The sequence below is a fragment of the Artemia sp. Qi Xiang Cuo genome, chromosome 21 (assembly GCF_049724085.1).
Source record: "Artemia sp. Qi Xiang Cuo chromosome 21, ASM4972408v1, whole genome shotgun sequence".
In the NCBI taxonomy this organism is placed as follows: domain Eukaryota; kingdom Metazoa; phylum Arthropoda; class Branchiopoda; order Anostraca; family Artemiidae; genus Artemia; species Artemia sp. Qi Xiang Cuo.
The window spans coordinates 50,450,991-50,475,407 of NC_142814.1; the positions used below are offsets into that span (position 1 = coordinate 50,450,991).

At 35.4% G+C, this 24,417-nt stretch overlaps 1 long non-coding RNA gene and 1 pseudogene across 1 annotated transcript in view; one reads left to right on the forward strand and one right to left on the reverse strand.

The window, feature by feature from the left end:
* Window positions 1-24,417, reverse strand: part of LOC148939678 (uncharacterized) — a 78,450-nt gene that overhangs the window by 12,573 nt on the left and 41,460 nt on the right. The window lies entirely within an intron of this gene.
* Window positions 4,742-11,907, forward strand: LOC148939679 (serine/threonine-protein kinase pim-3-like; annotated as a pseudogene).

Consider the following 24,417-nt stretch of genomic DNA (forward strand, 5'->3'; position numbering starts at 1 on the left):
ATATATTCCCTGGCATGATCATCGAAGAAAAGAACAGAACTTTCGAAATCAAGTTAATGCAAATGGTCAGACCCAATATTTGGAAATGGCCTGACCGTGACGATATTGAAGACTAGCCGGTGACCGACATTCTGAAAATACTCAGAGCCAGAGCCAGCTCCTGGTGTGTCTTCAACTAGGCTAACCAGATTTATATTTGTGGACTTCTGAGATTGTTTCTGTTCTTCAGTCAAATTATATTTAGCTTAGTTTGCGTGTTTATATGTGAAGATGAGAAGCTACTTTAATCCCATAGTTCCTGAATCAATACCAAATTTATGCTAATTTTAAAAAAATAAAGTTTGTGGACCAAAGTAAACCCTGTTTACACACGTCTTTGGTTTCTCATTAGCAAGATACGCTGGTGCAATGTCACTCCAACCGGCGGGATGAGATTGGACCATAAACAATTGAAAAAAAAAATAGGAAAAAAATCAAATCTTTTTTTCATTACTTCATGTTTTCTAGAGACTTAGTTGCACCTTTCCTGAAACTTTTAGCTGTTTTTGTCCAAAATTAGAGAATTTGTGAGCTAAAAACCTAAAAAAAGTGGTACAAAGTCTACTCAGTTTACGGTATTCATAATTAATTCTATTTCTAAGAACAATCTTGAAAGCAGTGGTGTTGTTTTAGGGGGGCAATGATTTGGCGAAAAAATTATTATATAGCCCATGCCATTGACTTTTTGGATGGAGATCCCTCTTGTCCCTCCCCCCCCCCTAATAAAAATGTTGGAGCTACATCCCTGCTTGAGAGCTCCAATTCAGCTCTGTAATCCCCAGTAATTTTAAAATGACTGCTAATAAGGTTATTTTTAACATGAGAAGACTTATTATTGTAAGTTAGTAATGTTTCAAGCTTAAGTTCATATTACACGCCCAACAATTTAGGTATTCATAAATCAGTCAAGAAAATGTGTCAAAAACGGCATTAATTTCTTTTTTTGTCATTTTAATTTTTCAATTGTGGTTTTAATCCACATACTCAGAATGTTATTTCAAATTTTTAGGGAAATGCTACAATTTCGTCTATATTACTTCGTCAATATACAAAAGTAAGCAAAGCTAGCTCATTAGATTTATTGCATTTTTCGTCTATAAAAGTTTAGACATTAATAATTTGATGAGTCCAAAGACAATATTTCCTTCAGAAATACTTAAATTACTCAGGCTATTATCTATAGGTTTAGGGGTTTTCTCCTGGAAAATTTTCCAACCCAATTGAGAATATTCCCTGTAAAAAATCCCCCTCCCAGTCATAGTTGAAAATAGTGTATTTTAAAATTTAATTTCCAATTTTTTTTTAAATTCATGCCCAGGCTTAACCAAGACATGGTGTGGGCTAGCATCCAATTTGACACATGAATAAATGGACGATAAATTGTTCAGTAGCTTCCAATTTTTCAATTTTCGGTTAGATTTCAAGTATTAGATTGTAGCAAAATTTTGGACAAGATTTGAATACTAAGCCAAAGTTTTGATTAACAATAGTTTCGTTGAATAAATTAAAACTAGTGATATTCGGGTGAACAGACAAATATATTATTGTTCCTGTAGTTGGAATTTCTTTGTTACTTGGTCTTCTATGTAGCTGAAGGCGTAACGACCTCCATAATAGTGTTCTCTGACGTTGAAATTTGTTATATTCGTATGTTTAAATACATTTAAAAATTTTGTATAGGAAAAAAGGAAAATAACCATTTAAAATCAGTGATAACAATGTTCCACTGTGCTTGTCATCCCCCCATCCTGCACCCCTGCTTGAGAGCTCCCATTCAGCTCTGTAATTCCCAGTTATATGTTTAATGCAGTCACATCCTGGTCTCTAGGAGTAATATTGGGATCAATCCTAATTGGAGAAGAACCATCTCAATTTGGTCTACGTTCGTACAATTTTAAGAAATTGATTGTTAGAAGAATGAAAAATCTGAGATGTTCACAATTGGTGTAGGATTTAATATCCAGTTGTTTAAAATTGAAAAATGAAAAGCGACCAGAAATTAGAGAGATCATCTTCCGACATCCATGTTTCCATAATTACATAATGGTTCCAGATAAAGAATCCGGTTTCCGACTGTTCACAACTAGAAAAAGTATGGAAGGACCAAGAACTTTCGCTTTGGACAAACTTGAAAAATTTACCAACAGTTGCAGGAGTTAATCGTTCAAGAATAGGATATATCCCGAGCATTTAAGACAATGTCATTCAACCCTACGGGTATCTGCTCCAGAGTTTCTTCCTGCCATATTACGTTCACAGAACTTCAAACCACTATCTAAATCAGAAAAAGACCAACCATCGATACCAAAACGCCACGCTAAAGAGAAACCAAAGAATGATTGCTAATAAAATTGCTAATTATTCGTCTAATAAAATTTAAAAAGGAGGTCATAACTCCCCATAATGAAGAAGAACAAGAAGAAGAAGAAAAAGTCCTTGGATGGATCCATGTAAATGCTTTTCTTGTTTGTTTATTACAGAAAATTTGCTCTTTTTTATTCTTTAATTCTAAATTCTTGATCTGATCGACCACATCGTATTTCAAACAAACCTATATGCTACTCAGAAAATTGTTTCGTTAACCCCAATTACTGAGCCCCAAAGGACGACCTGAATTATTTCTATAGTGATGGATACGTTCCTTCTGAGGTAAAAGACGATATATTAAATTTTATGTTTAATGCAGTCACATCCTGGTCTCTAGGAAAAATATTGGGATCAATCCTAATTGGAGAAAAACCATCTCAATTTGGTCAACGTTCGTACAATGTTAAGAAGTTGATTGTTAGAAGAATGAAAAATCTGAGATGTTCACAATTGGTGTGGTATTTAATATCCAGTTGTTTGCAATTGAAAAGTGAAAAGCGACCAGAAATTAGAGAGATCATCTTCCGACATCCATGGTTCAATAATTACATAATGGTTCCAGAAAAAGAATCCAGTTTCCAACTGTTCACAGCTGGAAAAAGTATGGAAGGACCAAGAACTTTCGGTTTGGACAAACGTGAAAAATTTACAAACAGTTGCAGGAGTTAATCGTTCAAGACAAAGATATATCCCTAGCATTTAAGACAATGTCGTTCAACCCTACGGGGCTCTGCTCCAGAGTTTCTTCCTGCCATATTACGTTCACAGAACTTCCAACCACCAAATAAATCAGAAAAAGACCAGCCATCGAAAAAAAAACCTATATGCTACTCAGAAAATTGTTTCGTTAACCCCAATTACTGAGCCCCAAAGGACGACCTGAATTATTTCTATAGTGATGGATACGTTCCTTCTGAGGTAGAAGACGATATATTAAATTTAATGTTTAATGCAGTCACATCCTGTTCTCTAGGAAAAATATTGGGATCAATCCTAATTGGAGAAGAACTATCTCAATTTGGTCTACGTTCGTACAATGTTAAGAAGTTGATTGTTAGAAGAATGAAAAATCTGAGATGTTCACAATTGGTGTGGGATTTAATATCCAGTTGTTTACAATTGAAAAGTGAAAAGCGACCAGAAATTAGAGAGATCATCTTCCGACATCCATGTTTCCATAATTACATAATGGTTCCAGATAAAGAATCCGGTTTCCGACTGTTCACAACTAGAAAAAGTATGGAAGGACCAAGAACTTTTGGTTTGGACAAACTTGAAAAATTTACAAACAGTTGCAGGAGTTAATCGTTAAAGACAAAGATATATCCCTAGCATTTAAGACCATGTCGTTCAACCCTACGGGTCTCTGCTCCAGAGTTTCTTCCTGCCATATTACGTTCACAGAACTTCCAACCACCATATAAATCAGAAAAAGACCAGCCATCGATGCCGAAACGCCACGCTAAAGAGAAACCAAAGAATGATTGCTTAAAATTTAGCAATTGGTTCTCTTTTGGGAACTCCAGTTATAACTTTAATTACGGTAATCACAGCGTTATTCGTCTAATAAAATTTAAAAAGGAGGTCATAACTCCCCATAATGAAGAAGAAGAAGAACAAGAAGAAGAAGAAAAATTCCTTGGATTGATCCATGTAAATACTTTTCTTGTTTGTTTATTACAGAAAATTTGCTCTTTTTTATTCTTTAATTCTAAATTCTTGATCTGATTGACCACATCGTATTTCAAACAAACCTATATGCTACTCAGAAAATTGTTTCGTTAACCCCAATTACTCAGCCCTAAAGGACGACCTGAATTATTTCTATTGTGATGGATACGTTCCTTCTGAGGTAGAAGATGATATATTAAATTATATGTTTAATGCAGTCAAATCCTGGTCTCTAGGAGTAATATTCAAACTTATTGCAAAGGATTATACCAATGCAGACTAAAAAATAGCTTTCTCCTGGATTATAAACAAACCTGTGTGGCAAGTTTTATCTTTAATGAACTTAATTTACTATTATTCAGCGCTCGTCGCCTGACCTTCACGTGTACTTCGCGTGTGTTGGTTTAAATTATTTTTGAAGTGAATTTATAATGAGATGAGCGTTTCCGAGATTTTGTATTCACTGCTGTTGAACTTTGTTTTTGAAAATTTAAGTGGTGTTGATGAAGCCTTTATTTTACGGAAAGGAGTGGACTTTTTGAAAGATTTGGAAACTGTTAAGCCAGAGAAAGCAAAGCTATGGAGTTTTGTGAATGAAAATCATCCCCCTGTCAGAAGGGGCACTAATGCAATTCTCAGTCACCTGCAAGATATTATAGACTTTATGAAGAAATGTGATGCCGATGGAAAACAGCTCCCTTGTTTTGTCATCAAAAGGCCAACAGAAGTCCCTGTTATCTCTGCTACAGCGTTTACACACGTCACAGCCAAGCTAACGAGCCTTGAGCAAGCGATTTCTCTAGTTTCTGCCATGATTGATTCGTGCAATCTGAACTTTCCTCAAATACCTGTGATTAGCCAACCTGCTTCGTGTGATTCGCATACTACAATTTTGATCTCCGATCCCTCACCTGAGCATGGTAACCCGCTAAAGCGAAAATCAGTAATAGACTCAATTTCTGGTCATCAGCTGGTGTCCAGAGTGCAAGCGACTAAAAAGCGGTGGACGGTGAATATTGAGAAATCTGCAGCTGAAGATTTTTGCAAATCAGCAAAGGAAACTCTACCTGGTTCTAGTGTGAAAGTTTTATCTAAAAAAGATGCTGGTGTTATTCGAGAAGTCCCGTCTGATTTTGACCTTGAAATGCTACGGAACCAGTTTGGTTTAATCGGGTCTAGTCGGTTTGGAACAAGCAAATCGGTTAAGCTTGAATTAAGCGGTTAAGCGATTACTAAAAGATCATTTCTGCGAAACGGTGTGAAGACTGGGTATGAAAACTTCCGTGTTTATGAGTTCCAGCAATTGCCAAAGTGTTGCTTCAAGTGTCGTTCCCCTGGACACTTGGAAATTGCAAGTACTAGTAGCGCTCCTAAGTGCGCTCGTTGTGCTGGACCTCATCTACGAACAGTGATCGTTGTACGGAATCTCCAAAATGTGCCAATTATGGAGGATCTCATCCTTCTTATAGCCTACGATGCCCTGTGATTAAGAAGATCACTGATAAGGTCTATTCTCAGAAATGAATCCAGACATAAGTATAGTCTCATTTAATATTAATGGAACGAGAGGCAAAGACTTTTTTATTGATGATCTGTATGTTAATTACGACGTCGTTTGTCTCCAAGAACATTTACTGACTGCCTTTAGCGAAAATTTTCTGAGACAAAGCAGTGATCACGTTGTTTTTGTGCGGCCAGCTAAAATTACTCGTGGCCGCCCTTCTGGCGGCTTAGCATGTGTTTTTAAGAAAAATATTTCTGGTATGAGTCCTGTGCTTTTCCAATCAGATGACACTTTTCTTGCGGTGCGTCTTGGTAATGTTGTACTAATTAATGTGTATCTGCCATATAATGATCGTTCAATTCGTTCACTTCAGAATTTATCTTGTGCTTGTAATGGTCTTAAGACTTTAATTCAAAAAATATCGGATAACGGGTTGTATTTTGTTATTGCTGGTGATTTAAATACCGATCTGGTTTCTGATAATGTAAGGAATGGTCAGCTTTTTTATTCTCTCCCGGCACATAAAATTGTTCGGAAGTCCCATGATTATACGTATATTCACCATTCAGGTAGTAAATCAGACATTGATCACGTTATTTGTTCTGCAGCTCTTGTTTGCTCACCAGTTATGGATCATTTTGACGAGAATGATCTTGATCACCTTCCGCTGTCTTTTTATTTATCAAAGTCTGTTGTTTGTTCTGGGAGCATGTCTAAGAATCGTGGTGTACATTCTAAATGGTTTTATAAGCCTGATTGGAATCATGCGAATTTTTCTGTTTATCTTATAACTTTGGCTTCACTTCTAAGTACGATTTATGTTCCTTATCAGCTTTTGCAGTGTAGTCAGAATTTTATTTATGCTAAATATGAAATAGACCGATATTATCATTCTATCCTCTCTGCTATGAAAGAAGCTGAAAATATTTCTGTCCCAGTAAAGTTAATCCAAAAAAATACTCAAAAGCCTCTTTGGTCACTTGACCCTAACCTTAAGGCCTGTAAAAATAAAGCTAAATTTTGGCTAAAAATTTGGACAGATTTTGGTCGGCCTAGGTCCGTTAATGTATTTCTTGTTAAACAGAAAACTAAATTAGAATTTAAGAAGTATCTAAAAAGTGTCCGATACCGAGGGCTTGATTTTCCATCTTCGCCTATTGATTGGAGGAATGTAATTAATTCAAGTAAAACAGAAGATTCTGATGTAAGTAGTATTGATATTCCACCAAGTTCTTGGCATGCATATTATTCGAAGATTTTCTCTGTTTTGAATTATTCTGTTCATAGAAAGTTTTGTGAAACGTTTGTTAAAATTGTCCCTAGATTTCTAAGTCAGCGCTTTGTTTTGCCTATATCGCGTTGTGAAGTTTTGAATGCTTTGAATCATCTTAAGTCGAAATCTATTGATGCTGATGGTATCTCTAAAATGCATCTAACTCCCCAATGTGCTGAACTTGTGTCACATCTTGCGCATTTGTTTCAAATGTACTTGGCATCGTCTGTCGTCCCGAAAAGCTTTTTGTGTGGCAGCGTGACTTCAATTTTAAAAAGAGCTAAACCGCCAACAGATTGCTCTTCTTGCGGTCCAGTTTCTGTTTCTTGCAATATTAGCAAGGTCTTCGAGTATATTCTTTTACCTAGCTTAACTCGAAATATTTCTTTCTTTGGTGAAAATCAACTTGGTTTCAGACCTGGTGTGGGGTGCCAACATGCTCACCGTGTCCTTTCTTCTATTCTACTTTCTAATTCTTCTAAGGGTAAAGGCGTATATCTATGTACACTTGATCTTTCAAAGGCTTATCATTCTGTTGTTCATAACCAGCTTTTCTTTTCTTTGGCTTCTTCTGGTGTTAATTTTTCGGTTATTTACCTTCTACGGTTTTGGTATTCTAATTCTTACCTTGGCCTGAAATCTTCTCCAGAAACAACTATTAAAGTGCTTCGTGGTGTTAGGCAGGGAGGTGTTTTATCCCCAACCCTGTTCAAAATTTGTATTTCTTCTGTTCTGGAAAAGATCTCAGGCACTTATTTTTCTGGTTCTACTGATATTTCTTACATTGCCTATGCTGATGACATTCTGCTGATTAGTCGTACTAAGTTTGCTCTTTCTGCGATGGTTTCCTTCGTTTATCAGTCTTTCCTAAATATTGGTCTATCCCTGAATCTTGACAAGTGTGAATTCTTAACTTATAATCTGCCTTCGTCTGCTCCTCTGGTATGTAATGAATTTTCTGTACTTTCTGTCTCTTCCTTTCGGTGGCTTGATATTACTGTTTCTAATTCTCTAGCTCTCTTTCGTAAAAAGATTGTTGCTGATTCAGTAAGAAAAATTCAGTTCAATTATTCAAAATTGTAGCAAACCGTGGTAAATATAACAGGAGAGCTCTTGGGCGCTTATTCTCGACTTTTTCTGATCATTCTGTACTTTATTTTTCGGGTTTCATTCTGTTCTTAAGCAAAAGAATTTGAAAAAGATTAAAGTTACTTACTTCAAATTTTGCAAATTTCTTCTTTTTCTGCCACCATGGACTAGAAATAGGTATCTAGTAGAAAATTATATGTTACGGATGTAACTCAAAAGCTCGGTGACCTACACACAAAGCTTTCTACAGATACATTTTGTAAATTTGGCCCTGACCACGGTCTTTTACAGTTCTTTTCGTAGTTTAATCTAATTGCTAGTGTTTGTTGAGTTTTTTTTTGTTTTTCTTTTTTATTATTATGTACTCCACTTGTACTAGTTTTTGTTAGTTGTGGGTAAATATTGATTGATTGATTGAATCATGGGATCAATCCTAATTGAAGAAGAACCATCTCAATTTGGTCTACGTTCGTATAATGTTAAGAAGTCGATTGTTAGAAGAATGAAAAATCTTAGATGTTCACAATTGGTGTGGGATTTAATATCCAATTGTTTGAAATTGAAAAGTGAAAAGTGACCAGAAATTAGAGAGATCATCTTCCGACATCCATGGTTCACAACTGGAAAAAGTATGGAAAGACCAAGAACTTTCGGTTTGGACAAATTTGAAAAATTTACAAACAGTTACAGGAGTTAAGCGTTCAAGACAAAGATATATCCCTAGCATTTAAGACAATGTCGTTCAACTCTAGAAAAATTGAAAGCATACAAAAGCGACAATTGCATGAGAAACAGAAATGGAATCGTATCAAGTCTACAAAAGTGACCTGAATTATTTCTATAGTGATGGATCTAAAAGAAGAAGACATAGATGAAGTTGTAATCAAGAATCAGTTACTCATCCTTGGATGGATCCATGTAAATACTTTTCTTGTTTGTTTATTACAGAAAATTTGCTCTTTTTTATTCTTTAATTCTAAATTCTTGATCTGATTGACCACATCGTATTTCAAACAAACCTATATGCTACTCAGAAAATTTTTTCGTTAACCCCAATTGCTGAGCCCCAATGGACGACCTGAATTATTTCAATGGACGACCTGAATAATTGGGACAAGCGATTTGTGTCAGAGTCTAGAAGAAGAGGGAATACCTAAAGTTGTGAATACAAATCAATTACTTATCCTTGGATGGATCCATGTAGTGCTTTTCTTGTTTGTTTATTACCGAAAATTTGCTCTTTTTTATTCTTTAATTCTAAATTCTTGATCTGATTGACCATATCGTATTTCAAACAAACCTATATACTACTCAGAAAATTTTTTCGTTAACCCCAATTGCCTATCCCCAATGGACGACCTGAATTATTTCAATTGACGACCTAAATAATTGGGACAAGCGACTTGTGTGAGAGTCTAGAAGAAAACGGAATAGCTAAAGTTGTGAATACAAATCAATTACTTATCCTTGGATGGATCCATGTAAGTGCTTTTCCTGTTTGTTTATTACAGAAAATTTGCTCTTTTTTATTCTTTAATTCTAGATTCTTGATCTGATTGATCACATCGTACTTCAAACAAACCTATATACCACTCAGAAAATTTTTTCGTTAACCCCAATTGCTGAGCCCCAATGGACGACCTAAATAATTGGGACAAGCGATTTGTGTCAGAGTCTAGAAGAAGAGGGAATAGCTAAAGTTGTGAATACAAATCAATTACTTATCCTTGGATAGATCCATGTAAGTACTTTTCCTGTTTGTTTATTACAGAAAATTTGCTCTTTTTTATTCTTTAATTCTAGATTCTTGATCTGATTGATCACATCGTACTTCAAACAAACCTATATACCACTCAGAAAATTTTTTCGTTAACCCCAATTGCTAAGACCCAATGGACGACCTGAATAATTGGGACAAGCGATTTGTGTGAGAGTCTAAAAGAAGAGGGAATAGCTAAAGTTGTGAATACAAATCAATTACTTATCCTTGGATGGATCCATGTAAGTGCTTTTCTTGTTTGTTTATTACAGAAAATTTGCTCTTATTTATTCTTTAATTGTAAATTCTTGATCTGATTGACCTGATCGTATTTCAAACAAACCTATATACTACTCAGAAAATTTTTTCGTTAACCCCAATTGCTGAGCCCCAATGGACGACCTGAATTATTTCAATGGATGACCTGAATTATTTCTACAGTGCTGGATACGTTCCTTCTGAGGTAGAAGACAATATATTAAATTATATGTTTAATGCAGTCACATCCTGGTCTCTAGGAGTAATATTGGGATCAGTCCTAATTGGAGAAAAACCATCTCAATTTGGTCTACGTTCGTACAATGTCAAGAAGTTGATTGTTAGAAGAATGAAAAATCTGAGATGTTCACAATTGGTGTGGGATTTAATATTCAGTTGTTTGCAAATGAAAAGTGAAAAGCGACCAGAAATTAGAGAGATCATCTTCGGACATCCATGGTTCCATAATTACATAATGGTTTCAGAAAAAGAATCCGGTTTCCGACTGTTCACAACTGGAAAAAGTATGGAAGGAGCAAGAACTTTCGGTTTGGACAAATTTGAAAAATTTACAAACAGTTGCAGGAGTTTTACTTTACTTCGCTTTACTTTACTTTTAATTTTTACTTCGTCACTTTTATCCATGCTCTAAAAGATTCTATTTTCCGCGGTTGGGGGGTGGGGTATTCTCCTTGGGGGAGGGGGGTATTTTCTGTGGGGGGGGACATTTTCCGCAGGGGTATTAGGATATACTAAATAAAAAAGCTACAATTCAAAGTTAATTTTGGTTTGGTCACTTTTATCCATGCACTACAAGAGTCTATTTTCCGCAAGGGAAGGGGTTATTTTCCACAGGGGAGGGGGGAAATTTCTGTGGGGGGGGAGTGGTATTTTCAGTCGGTTTTAAGACAAATATATGTTAACGGATACAGTTGAAGGTGAAGGGGCCCAAGGAAAGGATTTTGTTGCAAAAAGACTACGCAACTATAAGAAAGTAGCTGCAAAATTGATAAATCCCCTTACCTCAGAAAGCTAAAGAAGGGCGAATTTGTGCCCGATGAAATTTATTTCTTAAACAATGTCAGGGGTATCAACGGATGTCTGAAAATGCTTGACTATTATGGCGAGAAAGAGGGATGTTGGATAGTAACGGAATAAGACGAGACATCAATGACGCTGCGTGAATGTATTGAAGAATATGGAGGTCAAGATGAATCCAAAGTTGCCTAAGTTTTCTCATAATTAGTCAGTACATTCTTGAATATTGAAGATATTAGCATTGCCTACAAAGATTTGAAATGCGATAATATACTTGTGGATGAATCCTACACTGTAAAAATTATTAATTTTGTTTCTACCGAGGAATTGGACGACCTGAATTATTTCTATAGTGATGGATACGTTCCTTCTGAGGTAGAAGACGATATATTAAATTATATGTTTAATGCAGTCACATCCTGGTCTCTAGGAGTAATATTGGGATCAATCCTAATTGGAGAAGAACCATCTCAATTTGGCCTACGTTTGTACAATGTTAAGAAGTTGATTGTTAGAAGAATGAAAAATCGGCGATATTCACAATTGGTGTGAGATTTAATATCCAGTTGTTTGCAATTGAAAAGTGAAAAGCGACCAGGCATTAGAGAGATCATCTACGGACATCCATGGTTCCATAATTACATAATGGTTCCAGAAAAAGAATCCGGTTTCCGACTTTTCACAACTGGAAAAAGTATGGAAGGACCAAGAACTTTCGGTTTTGAGAAATTTGAAATATTTACAAACAGTTGAAGGAGTTAAACGTTCAAGACAAAGATATATCCCTAGCATTTAAGACAATGTCGTTCAACTCTAGAAAGATTGAAAGCATACCAAAGCGACAATTGTATGAGAAACAGAAATGGAATCGTATCAAGTCTACAAAATCGGCCTGAATTGTTTGTATAGTGATGGATCTAAAAGAAGAAGACATAGATGAAGTTGTAACCAAGAATCAGTTACTCATCCTTGGATGGATCCATGTAAATGCTTTTCTTGTTTGTTTATTACAGAAAATTTGCTCTTTTTTATTCTTTAATTCTAAATTCTTGATCTGATTGACCACATCGTATTTCAAACAAAACTATATGCTACTCAGAATTCGTTAACTCCAATTACTCAGCCGCAATGGACGACCTGAAATATTTCCATAGTGATGGATACGTTCCTTCTGAGGTAGAAGACGATACATTAAATTATATGTTTAATGCAGTCACATCCTGGTCTCTAGGAGTAATATTGGGATCAATCCTAATTGGAGAAGAACCATCTCAATTTGGTCTACGTTTGTACAATGTTAAGAAGTTGATTGTTAGAAGAATGAAAAATCGGAGATGTTCACAGTTGGTGTGGGATTTAATATCCAGTAATTACATAATGATTCCAGAAAAAGAATCTCGTTTCCGACTGTTCACAACTGGAAAAACTATAGAAGTACCAAGAACTTTCGGTTTGGACAAACGTGAAAAATTTACAAACAGTTGCAGGAGTTAATCGTTCAAGACAAAGATATATCCCTAGCATTTAAGACAATGTCGTTCAACCCTACGGGGCTCTGCTCCAGAGTTTCTTCCTGCCATATTACGTTCACAGAACTTCCAACCACCATATAAATCAGAAAAAGACCAGCATCGATGCCAAAACGCCACGCTATAGAAAAACCAAAGAATGATTGCTTCAAATTTAGCAATTGGTTCTCTTTTGGGAACTCCAGTTATAACTTCAATTACGGTGATCACAGCGTTATTCGTCTAATAAAATTAAAAAAGGAAGTCACAACTCCCAATAATGAAGAAGAAGAAGAACAAGAAGAAGAAGAAAAAGTCCTTGGATGGATCCATGTAAATTCTTTTCTTGTTTGTTTATTACAGAAAATTTGCTCTTTTTTATTCTTTAATTCTAAATTCTTGATCTGATTGACCACATCGTATTTCAAACAAACCTTTATGCTACTCAGAAAATTGTTTCGTTAACCCCAATTACTGAGCCCTAAAGGACGACCTGAATTATTTCTATAGTGATGGATACGTTCCTTCTGAGGTAGAAGACGATATATTAAATTATATGTTTAATGTAGTCAAATCCTGGTCTCTTGTAGTAATATTGGGATCAATCCTAATTGGAGAAGAACCATCTCAATTCGGTCTACTTTCGTATAATGTTAAGAAATCGATTGTTAGGAGAATGAAAAATCTGAGATGTTCACAATTGGTGTGGGATTTAATATCCAATTTTTTACAATTGAAAAGTGAAAAGTGACCAGAAATTAGAGAGATTATCTTCCGACATCCAAAGTTCACAACTGGAAAAAGTATGGAAAGACCAAGAACTTTCGGCTTGGACAAATTTGAAAAATTTACAAACAGTTGCAGGAGTTTTACTTTACTTCGCTTTACTTTACTTTTAATTTTTACTTCGTCACTTTTATCCATGCCCTAAAAGATTCTATTTTCTGCGGGTGGGGGGGGGTTATTCTCTTTGGGGGAGGTGGGGTATTTTCTGTGGGGGGGGGGACATTTTCCGCAGAGGTATTAGGATATACTAAATAAAAAAGCTACAATTCAAAGTTAATTTTGGTTTGGTCACTTTTATCCATGCCCTACAAGAGTCTATTTTCCGCGAGGGGAGGGTTTATTTTCCACAGGGGAGGGGGGAATTTTCTGTGGGGGGGATGGTACTTTGAGCCAGTTTTAAGACAAATATATTTTAACGGATACAGTTGAAGGTGAAGGGGCCCAAGGAAAGGATTTTGTTGCAAAAAGACTACGCAACTATAAGAAAGTAGTTGCAAAATTGATAGATCCCCTTACCTCAGAAAGCTAAAGAAGGGCGAATTTGTGCCCGATGAAATTTATTTCTTAGACAATGTCAGGGATATCAACGGATGTCTGAAAATGCTTGACTATTATGGCGAGAAAGAGGGATGTTGGATAGTAACGGAATAAGATGAGACATCAATGACGCTGCGTGAATGTATTGAAGAATATGGAGGTCAGGATGAATCCAAAGTTGCCTAAGTTTTCTCATAATTAGTCAGTATATTCTTGAATATGGAAGATGTTAGCATTGCCTACAAAGATTTGAAATGCGATAATATACTTGTGGATGAAGGACCAAGAACTTTCGGTTTTGAGAAATTTGAAATATTTACAAACAGTTGAAGGAGATAAACGTTCAAGACAAAGATACATCCCTAGCATTTAAGACAATGTCGTTCAACTCTAGAAAAATTGAAAGCATACCAAAGCGACAATTGCATGAGAAACAGAAATGGAATCGTATCAAGTCTACAAAATTGACCTGAATAATTTTTATAGTGATGGATCTAAAAGAAGAAGACATAGATGAAGTTGTAACCAAGAATCAGTTACTCATCCTTGGATGGATCCATGTAAATGCTTTTCTTGTTTGTTTATTACAGAAATTTGCTCTTTTTTATTCTTTAATTCTAAATTCTTGATCTGATTGACCACATCGTATTTCAAACAAACCTATATGCTACTCAGAAAATAGTTTCGTTAACCCCAATTACTCAGCCGCAATGGACGACCTGAATTATTTCCATAGTGATGGATTTGTTCCTTCTGAGGTAGAAAACGATATATTAAATTATATGTGAAATGCAGTCACATCCTGGTCTCTAGGAGTAATATTGGGATCAATCCTAACTGGAGAAGAACCATCTCAATTTGGTCTACGTTCGTACAATGTTAAGAAGTTGATTGTTAGAAGAATGAAAAATCTGAGATGTTCATAATTGATGTGTGATTTAATATCCAGTAATTACATAATGATTCCAGAAAAAGAATCTGGTTTCCGACTGTTCACAACTGGAAAAACTATGGAAGTACCAAGAACTTTCGGTTTGGACAAACGTGAAAAATTTACAAACAGTTGCAGGAGTTAATCGTTCAAGACAAAGATATATCCCTAGCATTTAAGACAATGTCGTTCAACCCTACGGGGCTCTGCTCCAGAGTTTCTTCCTGCCATATTACGTTCACAGAACTTCCAACCACCATATAAATCAGAAAAAGACCAGCATCGATGCCGAAACACCACGCTAAAGAGAAACCAAAGAATGATTGCTTCAAATTTACCAATTGGTTCTGTTTTGGGAACTCCAGTTATAACTTCAATTACGGTGATCACAGCGTTATTCGTCTAATAAAATTTAAAAAGGAGGTCATAACTCCCCATAATGAAAAAGAAGAAGAACAAGAAGAAGAAGAAAAAGTCCTTGGATGGATCCATGTAAATGCTTTTCTTGTTTGTTTATTACAGAAAATTTGCTCTTTTTTATTCTTTAATTCTAAATTCTTGATCTGATTGACCACATCGTATTTCAAACAAACCTATATGCTACTCAGAAAATTGCTTCGTTAACCCCAATTACTCAGCCCCAATGGACGACCTGAATTATTTCTATAGTGATGGATACGTTCCTTCTGAGGTAGAAGACGATATATTAAATTATATGTTTAATGCAGTCAAATCCTGGTCTCTAAGAGTAATATTGGGATCAATCCTAATTGGAGAAGAACCATCTCAATTTGGTCTACGTTCGTATAATGTTAAGATGTTTATTGTTAGAAGAATGAAAAATCTTAGATGTTCACAATTGGTGTGGGATTTAATATCCAGTTGTTTGCAATTGAAAAGTGAAAAGTGACCAGAAATTAGAGAGATCATCTTCCGACATCCATGGTTCACAACTGGAAAAAGTATGGAAAGACCAAGAACTTTCAGCTTGGACAAATTCAAAAAATTTACAAACAGTTACAGGAGTTAAGTGTTCAAGACAAAGATATATCCCTAGCACTTAAGACTACGTCGTTCAACTCTAGAAAAATTGAAAGCATACCAAAGATACAATTGTATGAGAAACAGAAATGGAATCGTATCAAGTCTACAAAAGCGACCTGAATTATTTCTATAGTGATGGATCTAAAAGAAGAAGACATAGATGAAGTTGTAATCAAGAATCAGTTACTCATCCTTGGATGGATCCATGTAAATGCTTTTCTTGTTTGTTTATTACAGAAATTTGATCTTTTTTATTCTTTAATTCTAAATTCTTGATCTGATCGACCAAATCGTATTTCAAACAAACCTATATGCTACTCAGAAAATTGTTTCGTTAACCCTAATTACTGAGCCCCAAAGGACGACCTGAATTATTTCTATAGTGATGGATACGTTCCTTCTGAGGTAGAAGACGATATATTAAATTATATGTTTAATGCAGTCACATCCTGGTCTCTAGGAGTAATATTGGGATCAATCCTAATTGGAGAAGAACCATCTCAATTTGGTCTACGTTCGTACAATGTTAAGAAGTCGATTGTTAGAAGAATGAAAAATATGATATGTTCACAATTGGTGTGGGATTTAATATCCAGTTGTTTGCAATTGAAAAGTGAAAAGCGACCAGAAATTAGAGAGATCATCTTCGGACATCCATTGTTCCATAATTACATAATGGTTCCAGAAAAAGAATCCGGTTTCCGACTGTTCACAACTGGAAAAAGTATGAAAGGACCAAGAACTTTCGGTTTGGACAAATTTGAAAAATTTACAAACAGTTGCAGGAGTTAAGCGTTCAAGACAAAGATATATCCCTAGCATTTAAGACAATGTCGTTTAACTCTAGAAAAATTTAAAGCATAACAAAGCGACAATTGTATGAGAAAAAGAAATGGAATCGTATCAAGTCTACAAAACAAGTAGATCGGACAAATCACCTATGCACATATTGGACCACTATTTAAACCACATCAGTTCAGGAATTCAATTCAAGAGGGCTAAATATTTGTATTCTACGACTCATGTTATGTTTGATATATTTTGTTTTGTAAAAATTAAGTTATATACTAAATAAAATTTATATGTATTTATTAATACTAGACATACCTCTTATATCTAATGTAGGTTACGCAAATTCAGGGCCACGCTTTTGTTAAGTTTATCAAATTTTACAGAAAAAAATGGGATAATATTTTCTCAAATGTACGAGATTATTTACAAAAATAAATATGCTATTGTTTTTGCACTAAAATCGTGTACCTTATATACCTACTGTCCGATAGTACGTTGCTTCTAGAACCTTCTGAGCTTCCAGTTTTTGGGATTTCTCCTTATTTTAGAGGAAAATTACCTCTTCTAGGGACACTCATTTTGAGTGTAAGGACTCATGGGAGGGGTAAAATTACGGTTTTTAGGTACATTCAGAAATTATTCCCATGATGTTTCCAAGTGACCCCTAAGGAATTTTTTGAAAGTTTGGTAAGCAATTTATGCCAAAAATGCTTCCAGAACTTGCTGAAGATTTAAAAACTGTGCCACATAAACGAAAAACAATTCACTGCCATTTTTTAGATGAAAGACCCTATCAACAAAATCTACGAAATTAAATAAATCGATAAACTTGTTTTCTGTCATGTTTTTTTATTTTAAAACTTAGCCCTCAAAAGTAAAACTAAAGTTGTTGAACGGAGTATGAGGTTTCAGTTCGTCGTTCTAAGAACGACGTTACCACAAACAAGAGGTATGTAATACAGACGTCCAACTCACATGATTTTATGGTACCAACAATTTTAGTGCTTGTGCTCGTCTGTCCTCAGTTTCGTCCTAAAAACGTTTAACAAAGGTTGTCTAGTCAAATCAAGATTATTCAAATGTTTGATTATTCTACTGAAGAAGTTCAAATAAATAATTTTAAATGTGAAAGCTTTTGTATAGTCTCTTGTTAAGTTAACACTAGCATATAGCCAAATAAGAAGAACACAATATTTAATTTTGTCTTCAATTGTTTCATACTATTAGCTAGTAGGTCTATACTGGCCTATAGGTTGCTATAATTACATCTTTCTCATTCCCTTTCAATAACTAAGGGTATAACTTAGCCAGTCCTAGGCTACTCATCATTTTTTTGGCTTTATTGGTTAGCCTATTATGAGACAACTGTTGATAAAGACAAAGCAAAGAATAAGGGCAATCCTTCAAAACTAGCAAACTTACATATTGGCCTATAAGCTATATTTAGCCCATTCAGCAAAATGGAGATCTTAAAATGGAGCTAGAACTTTCAATTTTTAATCAGGTGAGTTTCATGCCAACTTTAAAAGACCACCAATTCCATTGAAACATTATATGTCTCTTGGGTAAATCTTACAACACTTGACATCGGGCTCTGGGGGGCATTAGAACATCCGATTTTCAATCAAACAAGCTTTCTTTGAAGTTTATACAACCAGCCCTTTCATGAAAACCTTATATGTTCCGAAAGCATAAAATAAAACGCTTCCCTAGGTTCTGTAAGCCTTGGAGTTTTATTTATATGATCTTTGGTCTATTCTGAACCCCGATGCATAACTTAAAACACTTTTCCCGGGTTCTGGGGGTTGTGTAAACCCCCATAGTTTTTAAAATATGATGTTTAGTCTATTTTGAACGAAATGGCTACCTCAAAAGTTCGATTGGATGTATTTCGGTAAAAGAGGGTGGGAGGGGGCTAGTTGCCTTCCGATCACTTTGACTCTTAAAAAGGAAACTAGAACTTAAAATTTTTAATCATTTAAGCCTCTCCCCATTTTACAAAAACCACTTCTTCCATAAAAAAAAAACTTATATAACCCTAGGTTTTGTACTTACAAAAATCTCCCCCAGGCTCTAGGGATTTGTGTTGCCCCCAAGTTTTGTTATCTGATCAGAATCGGATGCATTTTGGAACAAAGGGTGTGGGGGATCTACTTGCCCTTTGATCGCTTTTGACTCTTAAAAAAGACTCTAGAACTTCCGATTTACAATCAAATGAGCCGTTTCCGACGGTTAGCGACCACTCCTTCCATTTGAAGTACCTCTGGAAAAAAATAATATATAAATAATAAAACATTGGAGCCTTATGGCCAATACTATGGGCAACGCTAAAGCGTTGCCTCTGATGGAAACACTATAGCCGTTGAGCTTTTATCTGCAAAGAAATTAAGAAGCATTGTTAAAATTAGTTTTTCTAAGCAAGAAATAAATATTTACTTTAATACCTTAAATCATGTAAAGATATATATGAAAAATTTGGCATGTTTTATAGTAGTACTTTCTGATTGATTTGCAAAGAATATAACAACCTACAATGGTGGCAATACACACAGCACTTTGTTGCCTTGTTTTACAGTCCTTGTCTTTGTTGCTTGGATACAGCCTACTTTCAGCTCCTGCAGATAAATTTAAAAATAAATGGAACAATTTAAAAAAGAATGCGAAAGCATTCTTGAACAAAACCAAAAAAACAGGGGCTGCTCCTATGAACAAACCACAGTTTTATGATGAAGCTGTGGGGGTTATATGCAATGACCCATCCTTATTCTGAATAACATCATTGATACTGCTATAAACAAAAGTATTGAAAGAGAAAGCGAAACGCTCTACGAGAAGTAGTTGATGTCCTTCCAACTGACGAGTCAGCTGATACCAATAAATCAGCTTTTGTCCTAACTAACATTCCTAGCACATCTAGTAGTCCCTTAACACCTCCATCAGAAGAAAGTCGTCGCAAATAAACCATGGCGGAAACGTTAAAACGCCTAGATGAAATAAAAGAGATTGGAGAACAAAAATAAAAACCGATAGTGCGTTCCACTTGATCTTACAAGATCAATTGAAAAGTACTCTATTATTCGGCAGGCTCAACAAAAAGAAGCATCAGACCGATTCCTTTCTCTACTAGAATTACTTCTGTACCATGTGCGGGAAAGAGGAAGATTTGGTTCCTTTTGTGGGGAACTGTAGTGAATTAAAATATTTAAGGAAAGAATTGTTTGGGGTTGAGGCTTGGAAGAGAGATGAGATAATACATTTATTAGCAAGGAAAGATATGGGAGGTATAAAGAAATTCGGAAGGTTCCTGACGATAGGTATAGAACATAGAGAAAGATTTTTTTTTAAGATTAGGGATTAGAGTGATATTTCACTAGCTTAGATTATAGTTGTGTGTCAATTTATGCTTGTATGAAAGTGTCTTTGTTTTTGTGACCACGGCCCTTTGGGCTTTTGTGTCAATAAATTCTATTCTATTCTATGCAATATTGATATTGCATAATGCAATAACTGGAGTTCCCAAAAGAAAACCAATTGCTAAATTTTAAGCAATCATTCTTTGATTTCTCTTTAGTGTGGCATTTCGGCATCGATGGTTGGTCTTTTTCTGATTTATATGGTGGTTGGAAGTTCTGCGAACGTAATATGACAGGAAGAAACTCTGGAGCAGAGACCCTTAGGGTTGAACGACATTGTCTTAAATGCTAGGGATATATCTTTGTCTTGAACGATTAACTCCTGCAACTGTTTGTAAATTTTTCAAGTTTTTCCAAACCGAAAGTTCTTGCTCCTTCCATACTTTTTCCAGTTGTGAACAGTCGGAAACCAGATTCTTTTTCTGGAACCATTATGTAATTATGGAACCATGGATGTCGGAAGATGATCTCAGTAATTTCTGGTCGCTTTTCACTTTTAAATTGCAAACAACTGGATATTAAATCCCACACCAATTGTGAACAACTCAGACTTTTCATTATTCTAATAATCAACTTCTTAACATTGTACGAACGTAGCCTTAATTGAGATGGTTCTTCTCCAGTTAGGATTGATCTCAGTATTTTCCCTAGAGACCAGGATGTGACTGCATTAAACATATAATTAAATATATCGTCTTCTACCTCAGAAGGAAAGTATCCATCACTATAGAAATAATTCATATAATCCATTGGGACTGAGCAATTGGGGTTAACAAAACAATTTTCTGAGTAGTCTATAGTTTTGTTTGAAATACAATGTGGTCGATTAGATCAAGAATTTAGAATTAAAGAATAAAAAAGATCAAATTTTCTGTAATAAACAAACAAGAAAAGTATTTACATCGATCCATCCAAGAACTTTTTCTTCTTCTTGTTCTTCTTCATTATAGGGAGTTATGACCTCCTTTTTAAATTTTATTAGACAAATAACGCTGTGATCACCGTAATTGAAGTTATAACTGGAGTTCCCAAAAGAAAACCAATTGCTAAATTTTAAGCAATCATTCTTTGATTTCTCTTTAGTGTGGCATTTCGGCATCGATGGTTGGTCTTTTTCTGATTTATATGGTGGTTGGAAGTTCTGCGAACGTAATATGACAGGAAGAAACTCTGGAGCAGAGACCCTTAGGGTTGAACGACATTGTCTTAAATGCTAGGGATATATCTTTGTCTTGAACGATTAACTCCTGCAACTGTTTGTAAATTTTTCAAGTTTTTCCAAACCGAAAGTTCTTGCTCCTTCCATACTTTTTCCAGTTGTGAACAGTCGGAAACCAGATTCTTTTTCTGGAACCATTATGTAATTATGGAGAAACGGATGTCCGAAGATAATCTCACTATTTTCTGGTCACTTTTCACTTTTGATTTGCAAAAAATTGACTACTAAATACCACATCAAATGTGAACAAATACTACTTGTAATTATCCTAAAAATCGACATCTTGAAAATGTAAAAAAGTTGATCGAATTGAGATAGTTCTTCTTCATTTAGGATTGATCCCAATATTACTCTTAGAGACCAGGATTTGACTGCATTACACATATAACTGGGAATTACAGAGTTGAATGGGAGCTCTGAAGCAGGGGTGCAGGATGGAGGAATGACAAACACAGTGGAACTTTGTTTTCTCTGATTTTAAATGGTTATTTTCCTTTTTTTTCCTATACAAAATGTTTAAATGTATTTAAACATACGAATATAACAAATTTCAACGTCAGAGAACACTATTATGGAGGTCGTTACGCCTTCAGCTACATAGAAGACTCAAGTAACAATGAAATTCCAACTACAGGAACAATAATATATTTGTCTGTTCACCCGAGTATCACTAGTTTAAATTTATTCAACGAAACTATTGTTAATCAAAACTTTGACTTAGTATTCTAATCTTGTCCAAAATTTTGCTTACAATCTAATACTTGAAATCTCTAACTGAAAATTGAAAAATTGGAAGCTACTGAACAATTTATCGTCCATTTATTCATGTGTCAAATTGGATGCTAGCCCACACCGTGTCTTGGTTAAGCCTGGGCATGAATTAAAAAAAAATCGAAAATTAAATTTAAAAAACACTATTTTCAACTATGACTGGGAGGGGATTTTTTACAGGGAATATTCTCAATTGGGTTGGAAAATTTTCCAGGAGAAAACCCCTAAACCTATAGATAATAGCCTGAGCAATTTAAGTATTTCTGAAGGAAATATTGTCTTTGGACTCATCAAATTATTAATGTCTAAACTTTTATAAACGAAAAACGCAATAAATCTAATGAGCTAGCTTTGCTTACTTTTTGTATATTGACGAAGTAATATAGACGAAACTGTAGCATTTCCATAAAAATTTGGAATAACATTCTGAGCATGTGGATTAAAACCACAATTGAAAAATTAAAATGACAAAAAAAGAAATTAATGCCGTTTTTGACACATTTTCTTGACTGATTTATGAATACCTAAATTGTTGGGCGTGTAATATGAACTTAAGCTTGAAACATTACTAACTTACAATAATAAGTCTTCTCATGTTAAAAATAACCTTATTAGCAGTCATTTTAAAATTACTGGGAATTACAAAGTTGAATGGGAGCTCTTAAGCAGGGATGTAGCTCCAACATTTTTATTAGGGGGGGGGGAGGGACAAGAGGGATCTCCATCCAAAAAGTCAATGGCATGGGCTATATAATAATTTTTTCGCCAAATCATTGCCCCCTAAAACAACACCACTGCTTTCAAGATTGTTCTTAGAAATAGAATTAATTATGAATACCGTAAACTGAGTAGACTTTGTACCACTTTTTTAGGTTTTTAGCTCACAAATTCTCTAATTTTGTACAGAAACAGCTAAAAATTTCCGGAAAGGTACAACTAAGTCTCTAGAAAACATGAAGTAATGAAAAAAAGATTTTGATTTTTTTCCTATTTTTTTTTTCAATTGTTAATGGTCCAATCTCATCCCACCGGTTGGGGTGACATTGCACCAGCGTATCTTGCTAATGAGAAATCAAAGACGTGTGTAAACAGGGTTTACTTTGGTCCACAAACTTTATTTTTAAAAAATTAGCATAAATTTGGCATTGATTCAGGAACTTTGGGATTAAAATAGCTTCTCATCTTCACATATAAAAACGCAAACTAAGCTAAATATAATTTGACTGAAGAACAGAAACAATCTCAGAAGTCCACAAATATAAATCTGGTTAGCCTAGTTGAAGACACACCAGGAGCTGGCTCTGGCTCTTTGAGTATTTTCAGAATGTCGGTCACCGGCTAGTCTTCAATATCATCACGGTCAGGCCATTTCCAAATATTGGGTCTGACCATTTGCTTTGACTTGATTTCGAAAGTTCTGTTCTTTTCTTTGATGATCATGCTAGGGAATATCTACCCTTCGTAGACAAACTGAACATAATTTCCAACTTTCAGTTCCAGATTCTGGTTCAGACCATTAGTTGTATCACTGGTGCTTTTCCGCTTTTTTGCACAACTTTCCTTGCCCTGTTTTGCTAATATTCTGAGAAGCTCTTCTTCATCAGAGCTATCACCAGACTGTTCATTGGACATCCCGCCTGTACCGGTAGTATATTCAACCGAATAGCTTGTTCCAGCAGGGATGTTTACCTCTTTTCGTTTCGTAGTCTTTGCTGACTCATTTCCCTGCCCTAGCTCCTTCAGGTAGCCTATCACAGTATCGTTCAACACTCGAGTCGCGTTGGTTGTATCTGCATTAAAGCATGAAGGAAGGCGCTGAAGAACTTCGTTTCTGTTCAGAGGATATAATCCATACTTTTTAAAACCACTTTTCATATTTTCTGTTCCATTTCCTTCTTCGAGACACTGTAGCACTTCTTTCAAAAATTTCGGAAAATCAGCCTTCAGTATGCCAACTGACGATCCATTCTTTTTGGTTTTTACCTCAGAAGTATTTGCCGCCTTATTTTCATTGGTCGAAAATATGCGACATCTAAGGGTTGTGTCAAATGTGTTGAATTAGGTGGGAGTTAGATAAATGCGATGTTGTTCTCTTTGCAAGCCTTGAGAACATCGACGCTGATGTGGGATGAAAGGTTGTCAGAGATGACAACTTTTCTGCCTGGCTTTTTCTTTAAGGCTGGCATGAGCAACCAAAGAAAGTAGTCTTTGAAGCAAGTCAGGTCGATCCAACCAGACTTGGTGCGATTATATCGAGATCCAGCTGGTCCCCTTTTGACCCAGGATGTCCACGTCCCCTCACTTTTGTAAATCACATAAGGTGGCAGCAGTTCACCAGCAGCTGTCTCTGTTATCATGATCGTCGTTGAGACTTTTGACGAATTTAGCACCCGCTATGGGTACTTTGAACCTCTTTTT